The sequence below is a fragment of the Hordeum vulgare genome, chromosome 3H (genome assembly GCF_904849725.1).
Source record: "Hordeum vulgare subsp. vulgare chromosome 3H, MorexV3_pseudomolecules_assembly, whole genome shotgun sequence".
In the NCBI taxonomy this organism is placed as follows: Eukaryota; Viridiplantae; Streptophyta; class Magnoliopsida; order Poales; family Poaceae; genus Hordeum; species Hordeum vulgare.
This window is the reverse complement of record NC_058520.1, coordinates 18,783,284-18,789,588: the sequence shown is the minus strand read 5'-3', so window position 1 is coordinate 18,789,588 and position 6,305 is coordinate 18,783,284. Positions and strand designations below refer to the sequence as shown.

At 45.2% G+C, this 6,305-nt stretch overlaps 1 non-coding gene across 1 annotated transcript; it reads right to left on the bottom strand.

Annotated features, from left to right (window-relative positions):
- Positions 1 to 2,102: 2,102 nt before the first annotated feature.
- Positions 2,103 to 2,174, bottom strand: TRNAD-GUC. The gene has a single exon. It is a non-coding gene; the product is annotated as a tRNA-Asp (tRNA).
- Between the last annotated feature and the right edge of the window lie 4,131 nt (positions 2,175 to 6,305).

Below are 6,305 nucleotides of genomic sequence, written 5' to 3'. Positions count from 1 at the left end.
CGCGTTCACTAACGCTTCTGCTGTACGATCTACAAGGGTACGTAGATCACTCATCCCCTCTCGTAGATGGACATCACCATGATAGATCTTCGTGCGCGTAGGAAAATTTTTGTTTCCCGTGCGACGTTCCCCAACAGGCCCTCTCTGCCAGGTGGTCGGGGGGTGTGGCGCGAACGGCTAGGCGTCACACGGTGTAGTGTGGCGCCTAGGTGTCGGACGCCACACAAAAGGGTCAGCCGGGTGACATATTTTTCCTGAGGGGTCACTCCATGAGTTCTTTCCCCCCAGGGATCATTTTTGTCAATTTTGCCTCGTTTCATGCCTCTGTTGTCACCTCTTTCACGTCAGGTCCTAAGCTGTTGAAATGGACAGCATTTTCGGTGTCTGCCCAAACTGATTTGGGCTGATTGTGACTGTGACTTACCAGATATTCCTGTCTAAGCTCCTACACATACACACAAGAAAAATTAGAAAAATATCAGTGTTAGAAAATTATAAATTAATTTCCCTTTTTAGTAAGATATTCCATGGTTGGTCAATTCAAAAGTCACTGCTACCTACAGCCTCCGTCACAGTTTAAAAGAAATGATTTTATTTACATGCATTTTCAGAATAGAAGAAGACTAAGACGCGTGACATTAACTATTTAAGTACAGAGATTGGAACAACTTAGCGCGGGAAGTCCCATATCTTGTCTTAGCCTCGCCTCACCTATTTCCTCATTATGAGATCAGAATGAAATAGAATGGAATCTCAAGTCTTAGCTAGATCAGGGCTACCACGTTCCCTCAGACGAAAAAGAAAAGAATACTAGACTTGTTGGACTCGCAAAGTAGGATCAGGCTTTTTCTACTAGAAACAGAGGAGAGCGAAAACTAAGTCAAAGGGGGAAAAGTTGTTTATAACATCCAATGTCTCCCACGAGGGTGCCTGAAACTCCAGTTTTTCTAGGAGGACGTAGGTATATATATATATATATTTAACACATTTGAGTTTGTAGGAAGATTCCCCGCTCTAAATTTTTTTCTATTTGGAGCTTCTTCCAAAGAGGTTGGGACTACTTGGTTAACTATGAGTATTAGTAGGCTGCATGTTCTCCTCGTTTAATGGTTGTGTGAGTTATGGTGTATTATCTTTTTAAATATTTAGGCGCCGTATGGTTATTGTGTGAGCACTTGTAAAAAAATTTAGAGTCAATCAAGATTTATCTTTGATCTCAGAGATCGCTCATGCGTGCCTTCTAAACCGTCTCAAAATATAAGACTGCGGTTCGTAAGAGCATCTATATCCACGATTGCAAATTTGGGCCCTTAAATGTCTGCGGACGTGTTCGGTCAGTGGCCGGCGTGTTTTCTATTTGTCATTCGCACAACCATACTTTTTTTATATATCCGGTCACTTATACGTGATTGGTGTAGAGGAAGAGAGAAAGAAAAGAATGAATAAAGAAAAGAAAATATGGTCGGAGATGGGCACTAGTAGAAAAACAAACGAGAAATTGAACAAAAAGCTGCCGAATTGGCCTATTTCTTGCGCGTACTTTACGTGAGATATATTAGTCCCGGTTTGTAAACGGACCGGCACTAATGTGACCATTAATGCCGGTTCTAACGGCTAGGGGGGCGGGCATCATTAGTCCCGGTTCGTGTTGAACCTCTAGTAACCGGTTCATGTCACGAACCGGGACTAAAGGTGCGGTGGCAGGCTGGGGCCCCACTAGAACCTTTGTTCTCGATCCGTGGCACGAATCGGTACTAGTCCCGCATCCGCATGCTCACCACTGCGCTCGTCGTTGCCGCATAGCTGCTGGACGTGCTCCTGCTCTACACATGCGTCACCATCGCCGTCCGCCGCATTCGCGGCAAAGGGAAGGGCGGTCGCGCGTCGCAGTCCTCCCGCGCCGCCGCGTTCGTCCGCCGCCACGGCCGCCCGACCTTCACCTACGAGCAGTTCCGTGCGGCCACGGACGGGTTCGACGCCGCGCGCAAGCTTTGCTGCAACGTGTTGTACAGAGGAGGATGAGCTTCAGTAACTTATTTCTTTGCCGAAGCAAAAGAATATGAATGTCCAGAATTACCAAAAATATACTGAGAAGAAAAAAGCGCCGTTGCCGGGGATCGAACCCGGGTCACCCGCGTGACAGGCGGGAATACTTACCACTATACTACAACGACTTCGTTGCCTACAGTTTCTTAATTACATTACTTAACAGCAGAGTTTTGCAGAGTGACATTTCAAGACTTACGTAGCGTGTGCGTTTTCTGTAGAACCATATCAACCAACATTGTATGCATGTATAGAGCAACAACGAGACATGAGCCCATCTAAGGCAACGAAAATTAGTGTGCTCCGGGGGTGGAGGCTTAGGGAAGAACATATTCCTCTGTCCTTGCAGCAAAGCTAAGGAAAATATCCGTATGTGAGAATATTCTATGGGGAAAAAGGTGCATACAAAATATCTCTGTCAGGCACTACAAGAAATTAAGATGAGGAACGAAGGATACAGTTGAAGAAAATTACTCCTTTCATTCCAAAATAAATGACTCAACTTTTATAAATTGCTTTTGGAGCTCGGCCTTCATGGAGGCCTTTAAATTTGAAATTCAAATTTCATGAAAATTCATAATTTTACATTTCAAAAAATTCTGAAAACAAATACAGAGATAAGTGAAGGCATAACACACATGTGTGTAAATTTTTAGAAAAAAATACGTTAAAATGAGGGATGTATAAAAAACACAAATCTGGAGCTTTTTAACACATACTATTCATCGTTTCAGGTCATGATTTAAAAAAAATCATATTTCAAGGTATTTTTTAAGACGAAGGGAGTGCTTTCTTGTTGGTATCAGGGTCAGGAGAGGGTATTTTTTAAGACGAAGGGAGTGCTTTCTTGTTGGTATCCGGTTATGTGTCTTCGGTATCATCGTCATTATCATCTCTCCCTGCTTCCAACATGTGTGTATCCCCTCTCCTGTTATCCCACCTCACCCCAATCATGACATCCATTATGCCAGTCAACAGCTCCTTCAACGGTTTAACAACTCGCAGTACACTTTGTTTACAATGATAATAGCATCTCCAATAACAGTGTATATTTGAATGTCTATATATTTACATAGACAATGATCTAAAAAATCCCTCATATACACGTTCAATTTTACAGTAGAACGTCTATATATAGAATGTCTATATTCTCTCTTCTATATTTTAATATTATTTTACAACTACCAATTCAACTGTTTTATTCCAACGATTCTATTCTAATGGCTATTTTTCCAACGTCTCTATTTGAACGGCTATATTACATGCCTATATATACCACCTATTCTCACCTCTCTAAAATCATGTCATCTTGTACTTCTTTGATCTCTCTTTCAACTCCACACATGTCTTTTATCCTACAACACAATGAGTGAAACATGATTCATTTTATATATGCTCATGCATTTGTCGTCGTGGTCTTCATCGAACGACGACGAGCTAATTCTTGCAGCATTTGCGGAGTGCGAGGAGGAAGAGGAGGCGAGTGCTCGACGTCATGGCGGTTCCATGCTGGGGCGACAATATTTGTATCGCGAAAGAGATGCCAGATTCGTTCTACTCTGGGACGACTACTTCAAAGAAAATCCAACATTTCTCGAAAGTTATTTTCGTCGAAGGTTAGTATTACTACATTATTCTCTATTGGCCTGTTTGTATCTCCCTATCTCATATTTGTTTATCTGCACATGTATAGAATGTCTTGTAATTTTCTTAATCGCATAGCTGAAGTAGTACTTGAGCATGATAGTTATTTTGAGCAAAAAAGAAATTATGTTGGAGCTCTTGAGTTGCATCCTCTGCAAAAGATGACAGCCACAATGCGACTACTAACTTATGGTTATGTCGCTGATGCCACGGATGAGTATTGTCGCTCCGAAGAATCTACTAGTCTAGCATCTTGCCAAAAGTTTGTGATAACTATTATAAAGTCTTTGGGGGAGTAGTATCTGAGATCTCCAAATGAAGAAGATACTGCTAGGTTACTTGACATAGGGGAGCAAAAAGGTTTTCCTTATATGTTAGGGTGTATAGATTGCATGCATTGGATTTGAAAAAAATTCCCTAAAAATGGCATGGCATGCATGAATAAAGGTCATGTGTATAAGCCCACAATGATTCTGAAGGCAGTTGCTTCGAAGGATCTTTAAATTTGACATGCATTCTTTAATTTATCAGGGTCTCTCAATGACATAAATGTTTTTCAATGTTCACTTGTGTTTGCAAAGCTAACCGAAGATGAAGCTCCAAAAGTGAATTATACCATCAATATATGGTCATCCCTACACAATGGGGTACTACCTTGCAAATGGTATATATCCTTCTATCTGCAAAAAAATTGATATGACAATACATCATCTAACTAGCAGCAATAATATCAACAAAATCATCAACAATGTGTTGGATAAATAGCTTGAGCAACAAATTCAGCATGCACACATATTTAGCAGCAGATGTGTCCAGGACCAGCCACACATATTTAGCAGCAGAGGTGTGATTTTCTTCAGTCTTCCCCAATCAACAGAACCAGCCACACACGGACAACAAATCCCGCCCTCGACCCCAACCTTCGAGCAACAGAAACGACAGCGGCAGCGGCGACCGATACGCGGCGACCCTTCCCTCGACTCCAACCCCCCGCGCTGCGCCCCTCCCTCCACCCAGACGAGGTGGCGGCCCGTGCCTCGACTGCAACCCCCACCGACGCGCCCCTCCTTCGGCCCAAACACGGTGGCGGCGACGACCAGATCCACAATGGCAGGCTTCTCTTCTCATCCCTCTCACTCCATGAGAAAAAGAGGATACCTCACCTCGGGATGGAGTGGTGTGGCGCGACAGGCCTGGACATCATGGAGGGCAATTTGGACGATGTGCATATTTGGACACTCATTTACACGAGGTGCTGGATGCTGGTTTTGGGCTCACGTTATGGAAAACTAGCATACATGTCTACATACACAAGCTATTGAAGATGCTCTAAGAACTTCAATGGGGTAATTAATGGATCTACATGTCTCACAAAGTTGCCTGGTTCTGAAATCTCGCCGAATACAACATTTAGATCGTGCATTACATGTAGGTCAATGAATGTAACATTTTTTCAAAACAAAATAAGAAAGTATTTCAAAGAGATAAACAGTCATGTGATCTACTCAATGTTGTTCGGTAGCATATTCAGCATGTAACAAGGACTAGGAGCGGGGGCTCTAAGAGCATCTACAACCAGACCCCTTAAACCCTCCTCGAACATCCGGACAGGCCGCCCGGTTACTCCTTGATTAATAAAATTTGATCCGGACGGGCCTCTCAAACCGGCCTCAAACGTTCGGGCTGACCGACACCTTCATTTCCAGCCCAAATAAGGGCCGGATACGGGGGAGCCCGGGAGCGTATGGGCACGTCCGTCACGTCGGACTGATGGCTTAACCTCACGCGGACTCGTCGGGAAACCCGATGGTTCAACGGGCGCCTTGAGTGTCGATGTCGTGTGAAAGTCGCGTGGCGCCGTGCCGGCTCCCCGCCCGAGAGGTCGGGGCCAGCTATTTAAGCCGGTCGGCGCCCCCCAACCCTAGCACGTCCGCCTCCTCCCTCTCTCCGCCACCACCCGAGAACTTTCCTCTTCGAGCCCGTCAGCCATGCCACCACGCCGCTGGCATTACACGATCCAGCATCGTCTCTTCCTCCTTCAGCAGGTCTGAATCCGAAGGGAAGCGCGACTACCTCTGGAACCAGAGGAGGATTTCGAGGAGGGGGAGGAGATGGGGGAGGAGCCCGAGGAGGAGCCAAATGCATGCGCGGGAGGAGGAGGCGCTGGCGGTCGTCGATATGTGGCCGGAGCAGCTGGCCATCCTCAATTCCATTCGCTCGGAGTCGGCTTCGGTGGTTAGGCGTCGGATGATGGAAGCGCGGGCGATGCAGGAGGCGGCGCAAGCGGCTCAGGCCATCTCTGACGAGAAAAAACGTAGTACGGTAGTTAGTGCGTAGGATATATTATGCATGCTTTTGTATGGATACGAGGGATGAAATATGAGAGAGTTAGATGTGAAGAGAAAAATTTAAGGCGTGGCCGATCAGTGTCCGCGAACGCGTCCAGATGCGTCCAGACGCGCTCGCGGACGTTAGCCCGGATTTGCAAGGTTCGGCTGTAGATGCTCTAAAGTAACACGGTGTAGCATACACTCACAAGAGTAACACAGTGTACACACAACTAAGATGATAACACTCGCTGCTGAAAAGTGACAGGTCACAGGTTGAGAAGAGTT